Source organism: Phasianus colchicus, chromosome 15, assembly GCF_987193195.1.
Source record: "Phasianus colchicus chromosome 15, bPhaCol1.hap1.1, whole genome shotgun sequence".
NCBI classification, from domain to species: domain Eukaryota; kingdom Metazoa; phylum Chordata; class Aves; order Galliformes; family Phasianidae; genus Phasianus; species Phasianus colchicus.
In genome coordinates, this window is record NC_143450.1 from 5,887,287 (window position 1) to 5,912,819 (window position 25,533).

At 38.5% G+C, this 25,533-nt stretch overlaps 1 protein-coding gene across 16 annotated transcripts in view; it reads right to left on the reverse strand.

The window, feature by feature from the left end:
• The window catches only part of TENM2 (teneurin transmembrane protein 2), a 979,011-nt gene that overhangs the window by 547,856 nt on the left and 405,622 nt on the right, over nt 1-25,533 (reverse strand). For all 16 annotated transcript variants that reach the window (XM_090150611.1, XM_090150610.1, XM_090150609.1 and 13 more), the window contains one exon: nt 511-629. The gene's annotated coding sequence lies outside the window, so the exon portion shown is untranslated. The remainder of the gene's footprint in view (nt 1-510; nt 630-25,533) is intronic.

The following is a 25,533-nucleotide window of genomic DNA, read 5'->3' on the forward strand; positions in this document are numbered from 1 at the left end:
ACTGTGTCCAACAGTTGCAGACACCACAAATGAAGAATGTAAAAGGCACTTCTCTTTCTTTATATTTTCCTTTCACAACATTTTTAATAGAATTTCTATGATACGCAGTAATTCATAAAAATAAAATTATTGTTGTGTTTAGAATCTGAGTAAAATGCCCACTCAAATAAAGAAAATTTACACTGATCCTGAGAGCAATGAATTCCTAGTATCCTCATTTGATCTTGAATTTGTCAGGATGGACAAGTCCAGTAAATGAAAACCTAAGTAGGTAGGAAAAAAGATGCATTTCTCTTTCTGAAGCATTCTGAACCAATTCTGCTGGGCTGGAAAAGACCGAAGTAGATTCTTTAAAGGAAAGTGCTGGGACAAATTGCTTCCTCTACAAAAACACTTTCCTGCAGAGATCTAGAAAGGTATTTTTCAAGCATAGATGGAAGCACTTCAGTCAATAATACCAACACATCTCAGCACAAAACAACATACAAAATTGAAGTTATGACTACTCACTGAAAGGGGAGATCAGCAGTGCTCTCTGTTCTGCTGTTTTGCAATCGTACTGGGTGATGTCTACAGCTCACCGGGTGAGAAACTTCTTAATCCACTTGACAATGAAAAGCAAAAAGAATCTGTCAGAGAAAAAAGAAAAAAAAATGTTATAATATCCAGAAAAATGAATTGTTTAACACTAGACATAAGCAAAGACTTGAAAAGTATTTTGGTACTCTCACAGCTTTTAAATTGTCAAGAAGAGTATCACTATCTAGCCATGTTGGGATGTGAAAATTCAATTTCTAGAAGCACCTTCTCCTTATGACTCTCCATCCTCCCTGCCTCAAATCTAGGCAGACGCCCACCCAAATAGTTTCCTTAGCCATTTAACTTACACACTGCTAAATCTAATAGATGTGAACTGATCATGTCCTCTCTACTCGATTCCCAAAGGAAGAAAAAGCACACTAACCCTGACAGTAACCCCCCAAACCTAGATCAACGCACTTTTTTCTCCAGATGTCCCGACTATGAGAAGTTTAGTTTATAGTAATCTTAGACGCCACAACTCCACAGCCCACTTGTTGCCTTCCCTAGCAATTTATGCTTCTCTTTTTCAGTCTGTAGTCCCTTATCCTGCCTGTTGGCTCCCACATTTTCTTCAGAAAATTCAATATCCTCAGTGTTGTTCAAAAGAAGAAATTACCCAGAACATCCAGAGCTTCAGCAACATATTTATGAAACTACTAGTCAGAGTCACAGCTACCAGTAAGATTACATGGAAAACCAGGTTCTATCCTTCACCACAAATTGAAGGAACAAGATCCAAGTAAGAACTACTTCAATGAAGAAACGACTGGTCAAGCAAAGTAGTAAATTCAAACAGCTGATACCCACCCACTGAAAAAAAAATAAAATCCCCACTGGCTGGAGGTGGAAACAGCAAACCATCAACACTAAAGCCAAACATTTCACAAATACGTACAAAACACATAAAGACAAGCTAATCTTTCCAACTGATGTGTGTGAAATTTTCTTTTAACACTGCGAGTACTTAACACTGCTAGCTTATCTGCCGCTTTCACTGAATTGAAATTAATGGTGCTTGGTTTTGGTTAAAAAAGAAGCTTGATGTACCAGCACTGCTTAACTGCTGAGGTCTGTCTCTCTGGAAGTGAAAAGGCATAACTGTACTTCAGGCCAACAGCTTTCCATAAATCATTAATTATTTAAATCAGACAAAGAATTTGATACGCATAGTACAGTAGTATCATGTAAAATCTTTAAGACCAGAATCACGGCACAAGATCATCTAAGATATGAATCAATGTGAAACAAACAGTGCTTTTAATTTGCAAATGCAAAAGCTGAAATATAGATAACCTTACTAATTAGGGATTCGAAGGCAGTCTCTACATCCATCATCTCCTTATTTTCACTGGTATGCTTACTTTTCTTAGTGCAGTCCCACGTACCCATGTCTCAATGCAAATTATACTGTTATTATGAAGCTACTGCTCTGGTAAGTCTGTGCTATTTTGAGTATTTACTTATAATTGCTAATTCATTTATACTTTCCTTGTTTGAGTATCACTATTTCAGTGACTGAAGGTTTCGGAAAGGAAACGTTCCTAAGAACAACATTAGGTTATACTGAGATGCAAACACTGATAATTCACACACACGCACACACAAAAAAAATAAAGAACTTGCAAATGCTAAAACCTCCTTTCATCAGATTTACAAAAAGAATTCCAACCAGACGTATGGTATCATCTTCCAACCCTCACAAAAGACCACATTATACAGGCTTTCAAACCTTGTTACGAAGAGGTGCTGCCCATCAGCAAGGCACATGGCTGTGATACCTGCAGCACGTGGCTGCAGGAAGCCCCACATCACATCAAACCTCTCACACAGAAAGGGACTGGAAAGGACAGAATTCCCGTTCTATTTTTCTTTTATTATAGCTTGTCACCATGAGTGCCTAGAAATGCCATCTGACAAGCTGAAATGCTTCTCTAAATCCTAACTAATAATGTCTTATCCTCAATGGTCCTTTCAGGAAGAGGACAAGCGAGAAACATTTGTGTACATCTACCAATGGGTGCAAATAAACACAGCACAGCAAAACAAGTAACAAAAGGTAGAAAGGATGGAACTGTTAGTTACAGAAGGAGAAGTCTGAAATTAAGGCTAAATCTTTTGAGTGTGTGTGTGTTTGTGGGGAGGTGGGGGCAGGGAGGGAGTACTATATAAATAAGGTATTATACATACACCAGTATTAAAAAAAAAAAATGCTGAAATTAAGAAAAAGTAATTTTCCTCTGTAATTGTACTGGGAGGTGCAGGTGTTGGTAGCATGAGCTGCAGAGCCTCTGTGAGAGGAGGCTGGGGCTGCACACACTGAAGACAGACAGCTCTCGAGTGTTCTGGTTGGCTCTATTTACACTGTGGCATGCAGAAGAAATATTTACTGTACTTCATCCACTTCTCTGTCATGTACATTCCAGCCAGTATGAGTAGTGCTAGTTCCCACAATAACAGTCCACCTCATATGAGCATACAGGAGGTTAACTGAAGAGTTTTTTTAATTACTTTGAGTGTAATTGCCATAGGCCGCAAGACCTGATGATCCTTACATAATAACCCAGCAGTGCTACTGAGATGGCACCTGTAGCAATTGGGCAAACCAGTATGATTAAAAAAAAAAACAACAACAACAAAACAGGCATTAAAACAGGTGTGATGATGGAAAGACCAGCACAATAGAAAGGTTCTATAAAGGAAGGGAAAACCTTCACTCACCCGTACCAGAAGATTCTATGTTTGCAGGGGAAAGCTTTGCCTAGGAAGGATCTCCAACCAGAGATCCTCCCCCAGTGGCACTCAGCCCTTAAATGAGGTCTAAGAGAGGCGCAGCCAGGCTGCAGCCCTTCCTATCACACAGCTGAATTGCCTTCACCTGTGCTCCCAGGGCTGACAGGGTCCTTTCCCCAGGTGCTCAATCAGTGGGTCGGGCCAGCACTCAGCAGTTCCCATACAGCACCTATCAGCAATCAGAGTTGGCACACTTCATACTGTCACTCTTCTTGCCCTTATCTAATTAATTGAGCTGTATTTCTAAGATGCAGGTTTTAGATTAAGCACGCAATGACAATAGAAAGGAAAGACCGTGGCTGCAAGAACAAAAAAAGGCAACTGCAAATTCTACACAAGGTGCATTTGGTTGTTACAGACTTCATGTTGTAGCAGTGCATTTATGTCAGTCAATAGACTACTAAGTACAGGTTCTCACCCGCTGAGCACCACCAAGCACTTCCCCGCTCCTCCGGACAGCCAGGCTCGCTCCAGCTGCTCCCTGCCTCCCATGCTGGCTCCATCTGCACAGCACCTGGGCACCAACTGTTCCATAACAGAATGGCACGTGGCACACAGAGATTGAAGACACTGTCTGCTAACACCGCGTGCTCAATTTTCATAGCATTTAGTATTATGTGGCACTTTGTATGCTACAGAACAGCTCTAGGTGCCTTCAACCGTAGCTGAGAATCATAAATGTTTTTATGAATTAAAATACTCAGTACCTAAGGAACAAGGGAATGTTTACTGTGTACACCACAGCCTATTTACCACAGCATTTGTGCTCCTGCCTGTGGAGACACAGCCTGGACAGGGGCTGGCCTGCTTTGCAGAAGCAGTGAACACGATCAAGTTCTAGATCACTCTGCTTTCCTTTGTCTCTATTCCTCACATTGCAGGTTTTACCAGCTCTTCAATCTCTGTGCGTTGTCACAGAAACACACGTTCCCTCAGATAATGCTGTGGGGAGTGCACAGGGCAGAAATGCCCTGACCAGCCTTTGATGACCAATCCCTTGCACTGCAGAGCAGGGCCACTTGCTTGTAAGATCACCCCTTCCTGAATCCTGTACTTCACTCACTTTATCCCAGCAGCAAAAGAAAACAAGTAAACAAACAACCCATGATCTTACCAACAACTCTGCAAGTCTAATTCATTCCTAGAAAGCATCTGCTCAAAACACTGAATAAAGCAAGCACCGTGAGGAAGACGACTTTATCATCATCCAAATTCACCCAGAAGCCGTGGCAAATTCAAGTTACAGACTTTGCCCATACTTTGAATCCCTCACTTTTTATCCAGCTTTTTGTTCTTTTTTGGCAACTTCCACAATTACTTCTAAAGTTTCAACCAAGACAGACTGAGGCCTGCAGAGTCTACTGATAAGTAAAAATGTTACGCAATATTTACAAAATGTCATCTACAACTTGGTGTACACTGAAAGTAAATTGACATAGCAAACTTTATATTCTGTAGACAGTGTTACAATCCTTAAGAAATGCATATAACCACATGCTTTATTAATTACCAGATATTTAAATAAATGAAATAGTGCCTAGAATTTGTATTACATTTTGTATTTAACAAAAATGCTAATTAATCAAAGCAATATTGATCAAAACCTCGTGCAGTTGATAGATAATAAGACTTTCAAGATACGCTATTCCTCATCCTGATATAAACACATGTAACAGAATTAGGAGCCTAAGTCTTACACCCAATTTAAAAAAAAAAAAAATATGATTTCTTCTTCCTATTAGCCTGCCAAAGATATGAAAGACCGTGGTAAATTAGCAAATGAAGATTAACTGACTTTTTTGCTAATGAATAATCATAAAAATAAATAAGTTTTTAAGAGCTGTGAAATTATAAACAAGTGTTTCAATATATTAGAACTGCAGAACAAAAAAAAAAAAAAAAAGAAAGAAAAAAATATTTCTCAACATAAGTTTTGTACCACTTGGTAACTGACATCCAAACAGACTTCTATTAAAAAAAAAAAAAAAAAAAAAAAAAAAAAAAATCTTTTTTTCTATCAAATAGTAGACAGCCGTTTAAATCTTAAAGAGAAATACTGACCAAAGTCAGTAAGAATGGGAATCCAGTACTTGACAGTTACAGAAAAGATCATGGCAAAAATCTAATAGTACACTGCTCACAAGAGGCACTGAATGAAAACCACATCTGAATCACAGCAGAATACAAAACATAATACACCAGAGAAGTAGCTTTGCTCACATCTTCAGGGACACGGCAACCTTACTCCAAGTGAAAAGAAAAGCAATCAAACTGAAAGATGTCTGCTGAAACACGTACCCAGAAGAGCATGGAGGAAGAACGCAGAAGCTGAAGTGAAGCACTATGGCTGCCCAAAACACCAAGAAGGCCATCATTCCACAAATAAATTAAAAATGCTTCAAGGGAGTAACACTAAATGTTGGTGCTTAACAGGCAGCAGCTGTAGTACCATCGCTGCAGGAAGAAGCCTGTTTTAGCATATGGATCGGGAGAACTGAAATAATAAAGGAAAATTATGCTTAGTGGAAAAAAATAAATAAATTCACCACCACTGCTTGGTGTATTATCCATGGTCTGTATTTAGTTACAAAACTAAACAGACTACAGCCCTCTGGATTACTGATCTCTAAGACTGTGTTCTGTTCCAAGGTATCACAAGACAATCCGAATGCTACGAGAGGAAGAACATGAAAGTAAAACACCTAAAGACTCCAGGGGAGAAATTACTACACAAAGACCAAAAGAAATGGATATATATATTTATGTATAAATATAGCTATAGCTAAATATAAAATTCCCTTTTCAGGAATGTGCAAGTGTCAGAAACCACCAGAGAGAGCTATGTTTGCATCAGTCCTTGCTTTCCTTACAGTCTCCTTCCACCTCTAGGCAAACAGGAAAGGCTAACCTTTGTTGATATCTATGAGCATTTGTGGTAAAGGCTTTTCCATTTGCAAAGACAAGAGGATATATTTTCACTCTTCCTAGACTGTCCAATCCCCGGATATTAAGTTTGCACATTAAACTATGTATTTAGTTATTTCGTTAGACCCGCAGTATGTTATGACTTACAGGGCCTTAAGACATGCTATGCCCCTGTAGCAAACAGCACATTCCATAGAAAACACAGACAGTTCATAGGAGGTTTTTGTCCCTTGGTGATTTTATTAGACCCTACTGATTCAATTACAAAACACAGTCGTACTCTTTTATAAGGTGGCACAAACACCATACAATTTCAAGAACCATCTTCAAGAACCTGTAAATGCATTCTCTGCTGTACACAACAGTACTCACCCGTTAACAGCAATGGCTGCTCAAGAGCAGTACAGAACCACAGTACTGATTTGCTGCTGCTCGTGTGCATGAACCACACTCTTCTCTTTGTATCATTACCAAGTATGGATAAGTAGAATGGAATTTTTTCTCATTTATATGTATCTATTCCTAAAATATCTAACTGAATTAGTCTGAACTTTCCTTGTGCATCTTTTTTTCCTGAATGTGAATTGTATTTTCTAAGAAAATTATTGTAAATAAAGTTAAATAAATAATTCAATTAAAAAACTGTATTTCCAATTTTCAAGTATAGCACTGCTCTAATAAAATAGTGACATAAAACCACATGGTTGGTTAATCTGTGACACAAAATAAAAGGCCAACTGAGTGGCAAGCCAGAACTGTCATCAAGAATTAGGGCATACAACCCTAATGTGATTTGAAATTCAGATTTATATTAGGCCTCATTAAGCAGTTTAGAGAAATTCATAAATCTTTTTATGGGGTCATTTTTTTCCTAATTACCTCTACAGAATGATGTACATAAATACATAAAGAAATTAAAATACCATATTTCTAAATGATTAAATATTTTAATAATTCATTTCTTTTACCAAGTCCTATAATCCCTCAGCTACAAAACTGGATAAGGCAAATTTCACAGTTTAATAAGAAAACCAAAATAATAATAAGAGTCTAGTAGGTATGTTGAGTGTTGCTTCCACAATAATTTCAAAGAACCTAGTACCAAATACAAAGTTGCCATTTGCCTTTTTAGGTATGGGTTACATTTATAGTTTAATTTTACAGGTTGTAATTTAAGGACAGATTTATTTATTTTATGTAGGTTCTTTTCAGTTAATTTTTCCAAGTCCTTGCCTTCTACAATACCTGTCAACTCCTCAGCTCCTTAGCTTAAGGTTTAAGCTGAGACCTGGATACAACACAGCAGCAAAACATGCACACTTGCAAAATGCTTATGGCTTACCAGTAGACCCTCATTAATGGCGACAATTTCATTTGTTCGTTAATTCCAAAGAGCCACACAGACATTCTTTGCCAACCTAGGATTAGCTGACAGTGGTTTATTCATCTACATTAATTTTATGCTTAATATTTTTTTATTAACTATTAAGGTCCAAACATGTCAGATTTTTTTTCTATTAATTTACTGAGATAAAATTACTTTTTTAATTATTTTTTTAATACACCTTTGGGAAAGTAATGCATAGCCTTTATATTCACCAAGAGATTTCGTGCTGTGAGGCCAAGCAGAATGCCATCTTAACAAGCACAGCATAATTCTTCTGCTCCTGGACATCTTTATAGCCGCTGCCCTGCACTGAGCAAATTCAACAATTTTAGAAATCGCAGACATTTCCATTACATCCATACTGATAAAAAAAATACCGTGCATGCTTTCATTTTACAAAACGCAGAAAAGACTCAATGGAACAGAAGAGCTTAATGGCCTCAAGTAAAAGCGAAGGCATTTGGATATTGAATATAGGATAACACCCTAAGTGAGCATAAATACACTTAGATAGGATTTTCAAGTATTAAAAGCTAAGACAGTGATTCTATAAATAGCCACTGATAAAAGTAGAGCTTAAAAGGACGCTGATTGCTCCTTGCTTCACTAACTTTAAACAGTAATAGGAAAGAAATTTGAACAGCTTCCCCTTTATGATGAGAACGGTAACTTTAGAGGTCTGTACATATGTGGACAGGTCAACTTTCAGCTACTGAAAACCTGAAAAGCATAATTAGTATCTAGATTTCAGGATAGTGAATTTCAAATGACCTTTTGAAAAATACTTGGTTTACAGAGAAATACTATGAGCTTCAGCTACGTGTTCAGATATCCAAAACTTACACTGCTGACGTCAAAAGACATAACCTACAAAGCACAAAGCTATATAAACACAGTGGCCAACCATCTGTAACATAATAATACCAGCATGGTATGTAGCTATGGCCAACAAATGCTCCCTGGTTTAAAGTTTTCTAAATATTTTCCAAATATTTTCTACTTCATCTCACTATTTGTAAAGACAGGAGAAAGAACAGCAGCAGCTTAGCCAAAACAAACTGGTCTGAATAAGATACATCACTAGAGCAAGAAGGGGAGAATAAAGAAACTTTTCATATCTACTGATCCATTTCTTCCAAGTCTAACATAGTTGTCATCTTAAAGATATTAAATCCCTCTGAGCTCTGAGAAAAATCTGCCCAAATTGGTAAAATAAGAAGCTAAGAGCTACTTGCTGACTGCAAGACTGCATCCACCCAGGGCCAAACAGAAGTGCTGCTGGTGGTTACAAGGGGCAGGAGGAACCCAAAGAATGTCAAGAAGGACTTAGGGATAGAGGGAAATGGAAACCAAACCTGCAGGGGAAACGGGATGAGGGGAAGATCACAGAGAAGATTAGCAAAGAGAAACAGGCAACCCTTCCACTGAAGGGATCAGGGATGGAGGGCAGAAATTCGCACGCCGTGAAGCTTCATTAGTTCCACTAATCACAGAACAATTTGTTTACAGGAAAGTATTTTGGTTTGTTTGTTGTTTGCCTTACAAGGATGAACAGGTGTCTTAATATATTCCATGTGTGGAGTAGCAGAGGAACAACCAATACTGAGAGCGCTCTGTTCAGGCTCAATTTATAAATGGAAAAGTGATTTTGCATTCAACAGGAAGGATAAAAATGGTACCCTGCTGTTCACAGCAGGAGACAGAATTTAAATATCCTGTAATATAATTTGGTACATCACCACATATCAGGCTTGACTTTCCTAATTTACACTAGTAAGTTCTTATGCAAGAATCAATCTTCTCATTTCAAGGCAATGACTTCTGATTTATGCCAGGGCAAATGGAAGAGTATGAGACCATTCCTATCCTAATAAAATTTGCCATCTGCTGTTAAACACGTTAATAGCAGACAAAATCACATGGTGCTATTATAAGATAATATCAGCATTGCATTGAGAGGGGAAACAGAACAATTTAGTGCTGTTAAGTCATTTACACCGTCATTCACAAAAAAAACCCACAAAACAATAGGTTGCAGTGTTCTCTAACTTCAGTTGCTTTTTAATTAGAAGAATAAATCAAAACGCAACTGAAAAGAAATAAGAAATACCCTCTTTGGGAAAAGGTTTTAAATGGACAACCTTAACATAAGCACATTATGTTCAATTTTAGATGATACAAGGTCATAACACATAAGCATAATCTAATTTATCTCAATAAATTCATACCTTAAACTACATCAAGAGCATTTTTTCTTCCTCTAACTCCCGAATTTTTCCACAGTAAAGTGGTGTTTGGCCACAGATACGCAGCTTATAGAAGATGACACAAGCAAAACATCACGCACCGCAAATAATATTTGACTTAATTAATGAAAAGAATTAAAAAAAAAAAAAGAAAGAAAGAAAAAAAACAAATCCTCACTGTTCGAACAAAGACATCCAATCCAAAGGGGCTTAAAACCACAGCCTTCCACACCATTCTCATTTTCAAAATGAATTGTCATCTGCTGGCTCCACTGTTAACCATAAGGACACGATTCAAGATGCCTTTCCTCATACATTCTGTATGTCTTATATTTTTAAACATTAATCTTCATTAAAAAAAGGGATAAACACTACCAAGATGCATAATTGCTGAACAATATTTTTCTTTCATTATATCTTGTGCCTGTTTCTGGTAGACATTAAAGCTTCCATTAAAAAATGAGGTTGTCCATTAGCACAGGTAATATACCTTTCATCTTTAATTTATCATTTTTTCGGTATTTATCACAAGATATTTTACAACACTTGGATCCCTGCCACGAGGAGCTCCTAATATAACTACGTGCCGACTCGTAGATGCACATTAGGGAACAGAAAGTGATAAACAGGCAGAATTTGTCAATAGGATCTGAACGAAGAAAAACTGTAATGGAGACTGAAACTTCCCAGTAGGAATTGAAACTGCACTGGCACTATTCTGCGGCGAGGTGACAGGCAGATCAATGAATAAGGAAACACCAAGATAGGTGGAGCAGTGCTAAGGAACACCAAGAGGGTAAGTATCTACAGACACAACATAAAGGCACAGGAACATTATATAGAGAGACTGCTCAAGAGGTTCAGTATGGAGATTCAAGAAGAAGGATCATAGAAAATCAATTGGTGAAGTGAAGTGAATCAATAAGCAGCTACAACCTTCCCCTTTTCCATATTGCACAATGTAGCTGCTAAAGGCTTTATGCTGCTTCTGGTTGCAGCATTCAGAATGAGAGACAGAGTGGCTAAACAGAAATTTACAGGAAAAATAATTAAAAAAAAAAAAAAGAGAAGCAAGTCTTCTGGATCAGCAGAGAAAAGGATGAAGAATGAAACAGTGACCTCTGAAATGTGGGCCTAAGATGCAACTGGAAAGGGAAACTACACATCATTTGAAGCAAGGGGAAAAAAAAATAGAAAAAGAAATCAATAAATAAAGACTTTCAATTTAGCTAAATTAGATTTCAGCCCTGAACTTAACTAGGACTATGAAGTCAGTTTTGTACTCATCATTTCTCTGGTCAAGAGATGCATAGGTCATCCTTTATTTCCCCTGAATCTTCTCTGAATCTACAGATGCTTACAGAATGGTGCACTGCTTTCTTTGACTCTCTTAAGCTTTGCAGCCATCTGTTTCTCCACAATCTCAGCAGCAGTAGCAGGACATCCATTTTTCTCTGGGTAAGGAGGACAGATCCAAATAAGTAATGCTCCTTGGCTGAAGTAGCAACAAACGCCTGAGAGATACCCACCCAAACCTGAGGAAGAGCAGGTCACTTCCATGCTGCTCCATCCTTTCCCACTCTAAACGTGCCATCTAGAACCTTCTTGAGGAAAGCAACAAGGAGAAGACAGTTATTATTTCCCTTAAAGTTACAAGTCCAAAATGTACATCTTTTTCCAGGGTAGGGTGTTTGTCCAGTACAGATGAGCAACAGTCAGTGGCAGAAAGATGGATTAATAATGCCAGGAAACATACTTAAAACTTGAAATTGGTCAGAGGTTGCCCCTATAAATCTTTTATTTTCTTACCATTAGCATTAATTAGGCTTCTATAATAAAACAAATACGATTATCCAAAGGGCAAGTGAAAAAAATCAGTTTTCATACTTGTCCACTGAAAGAATTGATGAAGGACAGTAAGCTAATGCTGATGAATCCAGATCACTACATTTTTCGGCTCCATTGCATAAAATGTAATAGCATCAATTAAAAAGAGAGAGAAAAAAAAAAAGAAAAAAAAAAAAATCAGATGACATTTCTCCAAAATACAGCCAGTGATATTCAGTCATGTGCCACTTGTTACAAGTCTTCATGAACAGAAGCCTACTACAGCATCTCTGATAATACAGCACGATACATCCACCTTTTTTCCTAAGATAGCCCCAATGTTAACTAGAACTACAGAGTCAGCTATAAAATCAAGGTCAAAATCACATCTACGTAGCAAAATTGACCTTGAAATGATTGAAAGATGAACAGGTACCATCTACTTTTCTGCTCCATTTAGACAGACATGTAAAAATTGTTTTATTTCTATTTTTCTAGCAATAGGTGGCACTCTCTAATACCTCTTTCATAAGTACCCATTGTGTACCATATTTTCCTGTATTCAAGTGGGACACATCCAAGTTCTGCTTCCTTTAAACAGAACAGTTGTTCTGCTTTAAACCGTAGTAATGCTCAAATACATTTTTATAACAGCTAGAAACTCAAGAGCACTATGCTGTTATTGAAGACTGTGCTGCTTTAGACAAGTGGCAAACAGATAAACATGCTACATGCTCCAGCAATCTGAACGACAATGCTAATATAAAAATCACGGATTTAAAGTAGGTATTGTCTCAGCACTTTCAGCTGCCTTTTAGTGACCTGTTCAAGTACATAATCATTACTATCCTTGCCCATTTTCCCAGATTTGTAGATAACGCACACAGTTAATAAATAACATGTCCTCCTGGCTTGCTAAATAAGCACTTTGCTGCTCCCCCTTCAACCTGCTGGCCACCCTCCTATTTCTTCCCATCTCACCGGTTCTGCTCTCTGTTGCTCTGCTGCTGTCTGTTCTTCGCCCACTAGTGGGATGCTGGCTCTGCAGTTCTCATTTCAGCAAGATGCTTAGCAGCTGCAACAAGCAGAATCCTGAGCTCAGTACGAACAAGGAAGATCACACACATAATACTGGTTTTGAGATTTGCCACTTCTCCAGTGTAATTTTTGAAGTCCCAACTCCAATATAACACGCTTATCACCTAAGCTGTTTATATAAGGGATATACTTTATAGGAAAGAATAGTACGCCAGACTAAGTCCCTTTTGGATTTAAATTTCTTTTGTTTCAAAGTAAAATGCTTTGGAAGCCTGGAAACAACTTCTGTTTGTCTCAAAGCAAAGAAGGAATTAAACACCAAAGCTGTTTTCTTACATCTTTTGGTTATTAAGGCAAAAGCATTAGAAGCCTCAATATTACTACATGCCATTAAGCTACCTTCTACTCTTTCTCCACAGACCAGCCACATCCTTCTAATTTCTCAGCACTTTCTAATGCAAAGCACGCTCATGCTCCACTGACAGCGCACCAACATGACATGCTTCACTTCTCATTGTCCAGTGTCCTCAGCCATTCATTATCTTCACTGCTCTTGCTACAGGATAACGATACACTTGGCCTCTGCCTGTGACTAACACATTTTGCTACAGGGCTTCTTTTAATTGAAACGCCTAGTATATACTTGTGTTTTGGAGCAACAGCCAAACACTTAGTAGAGAACTTGCTTGCTCCCCCAGTTGGCAAAGGGCAAAAATTAAATAGTTGTAAGCAAAAAGCATGCAACCAAGTCATACAGCTCCTCCCCTGTACTGAACTGAGGGATCCTCACTGCAGCCTGAGGAACACCGCTCCAAGTTCTGCTGTGCTGAAAGATGCCACTGCCAAGAAATCCCCCATCAACAGCTTAAATAATAATGAAACACAGAAGAAAGTTTCTTTACCTTTCAGAAAGCTGCTTTCTGACTTGGCACCTCTGTCATGATTTCAATTATAAAATAACCAGACCGGATTCTTTTAACCACAGAACAATTTAAAGTTGAGTGCAGCCAAAAGCCAGCAATCAGCTTGTAACTACAGCAGATGTTTCCCCAGCTGAACTCACTCAGTCTAATTCTCTTACTCAGCGACAACAAGCTGGACATCTAAAACTCAGAAACTTTTCCATTCAGATCTAAGTGATAAGAAATTACTACTAGAAAAGCTATCAGGCATGAACCTGTATATATTTAAATGAGATGACAGCTTTCAATTAACAAAAAAATCTCCCCAAAAGGACAGTAGATTTGTTTAGAATGTCTTCATTAGAAAGAAGGAGTCTGAACCACTGGAAAACTTGGTTCTTTCCAGTCCAGTTGAACAAAGCAAAACAGTCCATCAGGGCATGTCACTGCCTGGCCAATTGAATAGTAATGCCCAGAGAAAAAAACAGCATAACCCATATCGTAACTGGATGAGAAAGAAATAGTTATTTTAATTAATATATAATTAATCATATCACTGTTTGTTTCACTGAATTATCAGTTACATTATCCATGTTGATGATAAACACAACCAGCAAATACTCTTACCATCAGAACTCCTGTTTATGTCTCCACATCACTATCAGGTATGTATTTAACATGCTTCTTTGCAGCATACTCAAATTGATTTGTTTGCCACAGCCCTAGACAAACACTGAAAGTACTTCATCTAGTGACCCTGGCCCAGGAACAGAAAAACAAGGAAAGCAACCACTGCACCCAGGCTGCAGCTGCTTAAGGGACTCCAACACCTGAGCCTCCATCTAAGATGGCAATGCTGGTCTGTGGCAGGTGGCACCAACTGTTGATTCTGACCCAGGAATAAAGACCAATCTCGATCCACAAAAGAAACACACACCAAGCAGCAAAGCCTGTGGTAAAGCAGTGACACCCACGTGGCTTCCAGCTCTCTCACCTACAAGCAAGTAAATTTGGATGGTTCACCTCCAGGAAACTTCAGAGCCAATACAGTGCAATGCATCTAAGTTTCGCTCAACCAATATTTCCGATTACTGACAGCTTCTGAGTGCTAGCAGATTTTGAACACGTATGTTTTTTTTGAAGTTAGGAAATGTCCAGGGTGCCTAAGGCTCTTGGAATGGGACCCTCACTGTGGTCCTCAATCCCCATCTTCTCCTCTTAGTGCTGTTCCAAGTTACAAGGTGCAGTCACTCTAAACTGAGAAAGCAATGTCTTGAAGTGGTATAGCTTCATTTACTATGAAGAACACGGAGGCTAAGACTGAAATTCCAGAATTCTGCAGTGCAAGAGAAGAATTGTTATGAGACAAAAAAAAAAAAAAAAAAAAGGCATACTCTGTAATAATTTTTAAACTGTAGTCATGTTTTATATAGAAGATGATCATCGTGTAAAGCTGAATCTTGACACAGATTGTCAAGACGAATCCACTAAGAGCAGTAAATGTTGCACATTTCATTGCTGCAAAGCCAGCTAATCCAGATACCTGCTTCTCAATAATCAGTAAAGCAAAACAGACACATTATAATTAACAATTAAAATTAAATTCTATTGATGAAAGTTTAGGTTATTCCAATCTGCTGTAAAAGACAACAAGAAAACCCTGCATAAGCAATAGCCTTTTAGAGGACTTCTGAAAATAAGCTACTAGTAAATCTTCCCTGCATGCAGAACAATATTAAATTTCAGCTCTGCCTCTAGCATAATTAAGTACCCACAACAGCATAAAACCTTCATTAAATTATGGTGTTTGGAGTGAAATGTAAATTTGTCTTCAGATATGAGGTTGATATTTCAACCCCTTCACAGTCTGAATATCATTATGAGGAGAGGGGGACAAAAAAGCCACCGAGTAAGCCAAACAGTGACCAAGCACTCGTCTTCTCTGGATGCAACACAATTAGGAAAGATATCAATTAAATATCCACTGCTGCCTTCCTCCCCATCTCCCCCCCAAAAAAAAACCAGGAAAATATATTTTCAAAAGCTAGGGATGCTTTTTAACTGCTGCCTCACTAGAAAGCATGATTACCTCATTGCTTCTCATGACATTCACATGGAAGCTATTTTCGTCCATTAACAACAACCCTCTTGATGGGAAGCAGAAACAAAACAAAAACGCTCTTTCCAAAAGAGAAAAGCAGCAGAGGCTGGGTGATGCACCACTCACAGTCCCCAGACTCTGGTCACCACTGGCAGGGCAGCAGACTGGCTGCTGACAGCTGGGAAGTGCTCACGCCTTTGTTCCTAAGTGAGCATGACCCCACAGAATGCAGCATGAGACTTGAAGCACCACATTATTTTTTTTTTTAGAACGAACAAGATAAATTCATTTTTGATAACAATCAGTAAAAAAAAAAAAAAAAAATCCAGCTGGTTTTTATCTTCATCTAGAAATAAATGGATATGCACAGCACTGGATCAAGCTTGCGCTGAAACTATCCTTATTTTTAGATAGCATTTTTGAAATAATCTATCACTTCTACATATGCCTCCTGTCTCCTGGGCAAAACAGAAAGTGCCTGATGACATTTCTCAGGAAGACCAAGTGCTGAAAGGAGGCATCAACAATGGCATTTAAGGCTATATGTGGGAGAGGAGCAGGAAAAAGAAAGTAAAGGCTCTTACTTCCTTATCTTCCCATTCTGAGAGCTGTACAAATTTCATCATGTTTGAAAAATGAGATACTAAAATCATTTTTCAGCATTCTATAGCTTTTCAAAATACATTACAGTTGAGAAAGTGCTTCTGGAATAAACTTAATTGAGTCTGTCTTTCATACAAAACACTTCTATTGAATATTTGTATTTGTGTCTAAATCATAGAAAGGGCACTCATAAATATACATTAATTATGCTTTCTTTTAAAACAGAAATAACATCAAACTTACAAATACAATAATAATTTGTTAAAAAGGCAATTTATCACAACTTCCAGAATACTGAACAGACCTTCTTCACTGAAAATATTCAGAACTGTACTTGAAGTCTTGCGCTTCTTCTCAGCTCCAATGGCCAGAAACTGATCTCATGTATTTTTTCAGTGTCTATAAAAACGTTTTTATTTCAGATCTTCTCCTGCAGTGTATTTGCATGTGTGCATGCCCAATACCCAGGTGTACCATAAATAAAACACTTCAGAAAGCTTAGTGGAAGAACTACTGAAAATAAAAGCTGTATCAATTGAATGTTAAGATCCCATATATTAAAGCAGCCTAGAAAGGTAAGAATACCTATGAATCTACCTTGTCATTTCAGCTGCTTATAATACAACTTAGAACACAATTAGGTAGTTTCCTGGTTTCCCTACATATATGGCGTTTGAAGCCTCAAAAGACAGCTAACAGCAACCAGCAGTTTAGGATATAAATCTTCCTGTTCTGAAATCTAGGAAGTGTGCACATTAAAAACAAGCTTGTCCTATTAAGTTGGAATAATAATTACTTTTCAGTATTTATCTCTCAATGTTATTACAGCTAAATAAGAAGAAAAGCAAACATTCAAGCACTCATTTACAGACATTCTCTTTATAATGGGAACAACAATAAAAGCTATTAGATGTTACACAGCTGAAGGAAAAAGCTTTTCCTTTAGGTCAAATATATCAGTACTAGCTTGTAATAACCAAAACAGAAAGATTATTCCTTTAAAACCCTTTAATTCTTGATATCCACAGTTCTAATCCTCAAGTCATTGTTGAAGGCCACTTTAATGTTTCTGTTTAAAATTTTAGTGTCAAGACTTTTTTTTTAATCCAATACCAACTAAACTGCTCATGCTTCACTTTCATAATTTATGCGATTTTAGAAGCCCTTAATTTAATTAAAACCTTGTCAAAATAAGCAGGTTTGACTTCATTTTTCATATACAAAGGAAGAGAAGCACATTACTGGGATATTTTGTTTGAACAGTTCATTTCATAATTTATTGTAGGTTACTATCATATCAAGAATAATTAAGATATATTTTTAATTACTTTTCCTCAGAACAGTCTAATACATAGTCCATCAATATCATGATCCCCTTGGATGGAGAGGAGCTAAATGCTAACCCAAACAGATTTTCAAGCTATAATTACTTGGTAAACAAGGGAATCAACCTAAATACTCATACGTCGAGTTCGTATTAACCTAAAAGAAGTTTTTAGGATTCCCTTCACTGTATTTTTCTCTTTTGCTTTCATTTGCTGCAGTGTCATTGAGCATATCGTTACCGGAGTGACGCTGCTCTCCAGACGTGCCTCACACAAAGCGGACTCGGTACGCCGTACTGAACTGCCTTCTCTCTGGTGATAAAGCACAGATAACGATACACTGCCGGTTCCCTTACACCATATTAAGCAGCGAAACGTCGCTTTCATGATGCAGTGACCAATTAAAGAGCAGCAAAGCAGGAGGTCACCTGAGGAAGGTCATGCAGAAAGATTATTTCTAATCTGCTTTATAAATACTATGAGGGCCTTTTTGTTAAAAAGACCGGAGAAAGGCTCTCTGGTTGGCTGAATGGTAACATTAAAAAAAAAAAAAAGAAATAAATACGTCCTGCTCTTTTGCACAAATCCATTACAAAACTTCTCATTTACAAGGACCGATGACCTCCTCTGCAGAATTGAGTACTTGAATACCAGCAAGAAAGAAATTCCTTAAAAGCCCATGCGAGAACACAGCACTGCAAGCATGACAAAACTTTCTCAGAACAGTCTTTCAAAGAAAGACACACGCTGAAAAGACTAATAATTTAGCTAGAACATTTAGTTTCTCTCTTCTGCACTTTTATCCCAAACTCTAAAGCTTATTAGTAATGAGCTGTGCAACACCCATAGGTTTACTGTTAAAGGTCTTGACACATCATGCCCCTGTTTCACAGGGAAATCACCTGGTAATGTCATATGCATTCAGAGGCAGATTTACTACATCGCCAGAGCAAGGATACATCAAGTGTCCAGAAAAGCAAAACATCCTTTGTTCTGAACACGCAGCAACGTGTGGGATTAATGGTTGTGATTTTTGGACCTGACCCAGAGCCTCCTGAAACACTTAAAAGCTTTTCCAACAAGTTCACTGGGCTCATACACAGCACACTAAGGCAGCACCGCTATCGGGGAATTGGGTCTGGGGAGATAAAGAACACTGCAGGCCAAGCCATGGGAAAGCACAGGATAGCCGACTCCTCCAAATACTTCCCTTGTAAGAACTGGCTAATGGTGCTTTTTAAGATGCTACAGAACAATGGAATTGTAGAATGACATTACAATTTTGTATTCTGTGGCAGATTTTTAATCTTTAATTAGACTAGAGAATAGTACAGATAAATCACATCATACTAAAAATTAAATTAAAAAAAAATCAAATCTTGTCATTAAGCACCCTTTGCATGCTTAGCACACAACCCACTTTGCACAAAAAATACAGCAATGAACATCAATTTAATCCATTACATAGCTATAAAACACTTGGACTACGTTAAATAAATTTGAATCTTGATTTAAAATGAGCTTGGTTATCTAGCCTCACGTTACCTTCAAAATCTGCCTCTCTATCTCCTACAGCCTGACCTAGGCTCTGTTGATCTCAGCACATCTGGCGAAATCTGTTCCCAAGTTATTATCTATATTTAATAACTATTCCTGTGGTGAGAAAGCTGCATAACCTTTTCTTGCAGCATAACCCCAAGCTGAAGCACAAGTAATCCTAGCTCCTCTTCTCTCTGCCTTCTTTCACACACATCCTGAGGAGCACGGACTAACCTGCTAAAGGCCAAATTCAGAAGAAATCAGGCAGCTCTCACCTTCTGACTAATGGGCTTTTATTCAATGTGAGGATGTGCATCTTACCCCAGACATACTTCAGCACACTGCAGGGATTTGTAGCAATAACCACTAGCAATAATACATTGTTGGTTTTCTTGTTTGTTGTTTTGGGTTTTTGTTTTGTTTGGGTTTGGTTTGGTTTTTTGGTGTTTTTTTTTTGTTGTTGTTTTCTTTTGTTTTGTTTTTTTTTACAAACAGCCCTTCTATTCCCAGCATCAAAACCTGACATTTGGAAAGGAGCTGGCTCCTCCCAGATTAGCTGAGGCTGCAGTGGAAACTGCTTTCTATCTCAAAAAAGAAAGCCCTGCCATAACAATATGCAACTGCCAATCAGGTACTGCTCCAAGGAAATGCCAAATTAACAACTGCCATTTATAAAGCATGAAATACTTGCACAGGGTACTTAAAACTTTAATTCTGAACTGAAGTAGTTATGAGAAATTAAGAAGCTTTTTTATTTTGAAATATTTCACAATGTGATTTCCTACCTGTCAATAGAAGTGACCAACCTAGTGAATCTCTGTTAGCTAGAAAATGCAAGCACACAGGGAGAAAGCTGTTTCCAAAGTACTCCAACTCAGAACACTGAGAGGGTCACGGTCAAAACGCATGAATTGTGTTGAGTTCTGTAGGCTGTATGCTGGACACTGAACAATGAAACGCCTTAACTGAGAAGCTAAAGTGGGGACTTGAAGCAAATGACCTTGCAAGGAGTCTTCCAAACTAGATTGTTCTACGGTTGCACAGATAAAACCTATAGCATTTAAATCAGGATACAACATACAGATAAGAAAGTGATTGCTACCAGACAGGTCTGAAATTGAAATTGGGGCTGACATACGGGTAAAGTGTTCCTGGAAAATAAGAATTTACTGTAGTCAGAAGAAGGGCAGGATTTTTTGTCTATGCAAGAATACTCAACTGCACTCAAACAGATGAGAAACAAATAATTCTGCAGTAAAAACACTGTTGGCTGTGGCAGATCACAAGCTGTACATGAATCAGCGATACCATGCTGTTTCTTGCACTCCAAATAAATATTAAATTTATATTTATACAGGCCTGTATAAACAATAAAAGCAACTTCTGATGTAAGGCTTCTGGCTCTGCTCGGAAGCAGTTCCTCACAGTTTGTGACAGTGCACTTCAAGAAGGTGTGCTGCCAGACAAGGTCCAGAGGAGAGCCACAGGATAATTGAAGAAAGCACAACTTACATAAAACCAGACTAAAAAAAATCCAGATTATTGAGTCTAAAGAGGAGTTAACATGGTAGAGCAAAAGGATGGGACAAGATAATGCATCTTCAGTTACAGATAGTGCATATAGTAGATATACATACACCTTCTTACTTAGAAGTAAGAGTTCTATTCATATTCACATAGTTACAAAATTGCAACTGCAAGAAACCTAACTGCACGAACAAAAGTAACAGTTCAGATTAGGAAATTGTTTTAAATGATAAAAATAGAGAAGCACTTGAATAGGTGGGATAAAGACTTCATAGATTCACCTTTATTTGAAGCCATTAAAAACAAGATAGTTAAATACCTTGTAAGAATGACATGAAGGAGAATGTATTTGGTCCTCAGGCAAAAAATGAACCAGAGTACCTCTTAAAGTCATCTCCAGTCCTGTTTTTGTATGATCCTATCATTTCTGCTTGGCTGGAGGTTGCAGTGTTAGATAACACTGTACGACTCTGGCAAAACTGCAAACATTACTTGGTTCTGCTTGCGACTCACTGCCCTTAAAATCCTTACCTCCAACAGTGGGTCGTGGGCTTTCGCTGCCATTCAGCCATGCCCTGAATTGCAATAAACCACTGCCAGTCCTCACATGGGGATGCCAACACATGAAGCCTGATGCATGCACACTGGAGCCATGCCATAATGCACAGAGAATGCTGCAGGTTGGCAGAACGCTGCCCTGCACCACTGCAATGTGAATAGCCAGACATCTGTGTTCAGCATGAGGGTTCCTTACCATCTCAAAGACTTGTGTTGACAAGCACAAGGTGAGGGATTAGGAGGAAGATCCTAATCACCTCTATTTTGAAGGCTTCTGGACAAGAGTTCAGTCTGCTACGGGGCATCAGACCTCCTCATGTAACACGTGGTATTTCACAGGAGCCACATCATTCCACTCTGAAATCCTTAGGTTAAAAAAGTACTCTATCAGTAAAATCTACATATTGTTTCCTACTGATACTAATTAAGTATTTGGCTTTAATCAGCGGAAAAATGCATAATTTATTAATTCCTGTCAAAATCATTAGAACTTAATTCAATGGTACTAATTCAAAGATTCAAGCTAATTTCCCCACCCCCTTGATGTGGGAGTGGAGGAACACGAAGGCAGCTGTGTGCCAGCGGGGAGCTATATTCTGCTCTGCATTCAACCGCTTCTCTTTGCGACAGTAAATACAACAGTGTTGGGTGTGAATCACTGTTCTGTTTGTTTCTGCTTTATTTTTGATTTTCAAGTGGTCACGAGTGAAATATTGTGCTAAGCCTTTCAAGCATTATGTAAACTCTGAAATAAGAGACAGTTCAGTGGTTAGGAGCACAGCCCAGAACACGTGCCGCAGCTCTGCAGCTCGTATGTGCGAGCTCGTCTGCTTTTTTCATCTGAGTTCTCTGCATGTGGAACAAAGTTTCTTCTTATTACTTACTCTGTATGTTTCATTTTCATGTGTTCCGGCATACTTGATTTTCAAACCTGTGCAAATGTCAAACATTTCTGCCTGCATGCAGACTATGCTCCAAGCAAGCCTATGACACTACGTCAGACACAAGCATCCCAAGCAGGATTACTGCAATACCATGAAAACCCTCTTCCCAAAAGACATCAGTCACACTTCCATATTTCCAGGTTGTTCTCTCTTTTTGCCTCAGCTCATAAAAGAAGAGCCAAGAATATTCTGCTGGCCTCTGCCACCCAACTAGCAATGCATCCACACTGTCACTCAGAACGGGGTGCTCTCCTGGTTTTCCTGCCCTGAAGAAAAGCAAGCACTCTTACACGCCTAGGATAATATTAGCAGGCCTCACATGATACGACTCCCAGTGAGTCAGCAGAATCATCTGCCTGAATCCAGACACAAGATCTGCGCAGCCTGATTCAATGAGAGCAGAAAACGCCTATTTGGTTCTGCTTTTCATGGCTGTTACACAACCTCACACTCACTGCTCCAGTTTTCCCGAGGGAATGCATTTTTTGCTATTCCTCTGAGCGTAAAGCCAATCTCACCGTGTATTTCTTACTCTCAGTTCTCCATACTTTTCCTGCACCCATGCACTCTACAGAAACAAAGCACGACTTACTGTACATGCAACTTGAAGGCTACAAAGGCACACGACCTCTGCAATATTCCACTGCGGTGTTGGGCAGCAGGACGCCCCTGCAATCCAGGCAGCCTCGCAGCACTCAGGCACCACTTTGTTTTGTGCCGTGGCTCAACTCATCATGTTTACAGGAAACTTACTTATACCGATGGCTAAAATTAACACTCAAGAAAAATAGAACACATCTCTCTCTCTCTCTCTCCACAAACGGCACCACAACACACAAATACTCTCTGAAGAACTGATGCATAACTAAACTTGTTTTGGAAGGTGAATTGAAAGAACATTGCGATTTAACTTTAAAAAGAAAATAAAATTTTGGCAGGGCTGGAAATCAAAAACCCAGGCTGCGCTTCAAAATAAAACAACAAAGCAAATATGCACAAAGGTGAATGCAACAGCCTTTAATTTTGCTTTATTCAACAACTACAAAAAATTTCAAGCCTGAGACAAGATCATTTTATCTTTGTATCTAAAAATACAACCCCCACTTCAATACGAAACTTTCTATACTGGATGTAATGGTAACACAACTATTAGGAGTTTAAAATTAGGACAAGACATAAGGTACTTAAACTCCCTATAAAATTTCCAGAGAGTATTTCCTTAACCTACATCTCAGTCTGAATCATACTCAAAATATTTCACTGGTTACAGGAGAAACTGCAGCCCCTCAGCAAGGTTGGTGCAGCCCCTCATCAGGGTCAGTGAAAGCCTGCGATACCCGGAATTACTGAGCAACACGAGGGATCCTGTGGGGCAAAACAACTGGGGAAAGAGAAGAAAGAACGCAGGTGCTGTCTGTGCTCTTCAGGTGATTCGATATTTACAAAGGCAGTGTGTGCTGCTGGGGGAACTGCCTGGGATGTGTCAGTCCTTGGAGTGATGCTGCCAAGTCCCAAGCACTGCGGGTGCTCCCCATGGGGAATGATGGTGCAGAGCAGCACAGAAGACAAAGATGAAATACTGAACAGTAGGGACTGCAGAGCACATCCACCACTGAAAAACGTGCTAGAACAGAGCGGAAAGAGACTCCACATTTCCAGAGCTGCCACAATGGGCAAGGACAGGATTTCAGTCCCTGGGGACACGACCAGACAGCATTGGTTTTTTTTTGTTTTTTTTGTTTTTTTTTTTGCTTAAAAGACATGTGAACATCACAACACTGTGTCATTCTACTTACAAGTTCACAGATGATCAGTATAAGCCTGACAACAAGTGCTCAGGTTTTAGCAGAAAATCTACTCTTAAAACATTCTGAAATAAATATTCCCACTTTACACGTCTTGAAAGGAGTTCCCTCTCAATGCCAAAAATAAACTTCACTTTTATGCCAAAATGCCTTATTATCGCTAGTCACAAAAAGCATTATAAAAAAATGTATCTTATTTTGGGAAGTCTTTAATTTGTATACACATTTAGCCTCAAACTTAAAAGGAAAACAAACAAAAATGATCCCTTGCATTGTAAACCAGCATGACATTGTGCTGGTAAATATTGACAGTTTAATTTGTCTAAATTTAGCAAGTGGGAAGATGCACATTTTAGTAGAGCCTAAAAATATATCTTCAGCCTTAAAGGGAAAAGTAATCTCCCTCAAGAAGCACAACCACTTCTCCAAAGAAGTTGCTCAAACAGTTCAGTGAGTCAGTGTAGTGTAGCCCAGTACTTTCTGCACATACAGCCCAACCCCAGCTCACCTGGTCGCCATACATCACACCTCCCATACATCAACATGCTGTTAGACAGCAATTGGTTTGAGCCAACAGTTCACGTTAAGCAATGGCAGAACTAGATGCAAAGATTCAGAGCCAGCTAATTCACTGTTTCTTGGTTGTAATATACAGATAAATGCATTACTCACGCTTTCTCCGTCTGCACAAGTTAAAGACTATTTGGATCATTTCTCATATTGCCAGCAAATTCTAGTGCTGACTTGTTGGTTTCTCAAGTCCTGAAATCACTCAGTTCTCCCAGTTCATATTAGCTACATTTAATGCTTCCTCTTAGTTGGAAAGCTTAGCATCCAATTGAATCACAGTACTTCATGTTAGAACACAGTCAAAGTGGGTATGGATAATTTCATATTTACTCCCTGTTCTCATTACATACATAATTTTCATTTTTGCACTTTTTGTCATAGTCTTCAGGTCAATGATAAAACTGTTAAACACTACCAAGCACAGTCCTGAGGCCTGTGGAGCTGCAGTCTCTAATTAAGACTTCATTTTTAGCTTTGTCAGTTGTCCAGTTCTTGTCATTTGTGCTTCACTAATCCAGGCCAGTGCTATTTTTCCAACTGGAATGTCATGCAATGCTGAGAACTGCTTTCCTAGATGAGCTGTTAGAGCTACATCACCACCTTTATCAGTCAAACATTTTAACTTCTTTAAATACTGAAATTAAGCTTGCTCAATAAGATTTACTTCATTTAAAGGTGAAAATTACTGTAGGATTTTTAACATCTTCAGTTGATAACTCAGCAATAAATTCTGCAAGAACATGAATGATTCGCAGTTTTCTGAGCTTCAGATGCCAAGCAGTACCTGATGCTGCTCCTTCGTGTCGCTGTCCTCATTTCTAATTTAGGTTCTCCACTCTGCACTACCACTATAGTCCCAGAAAA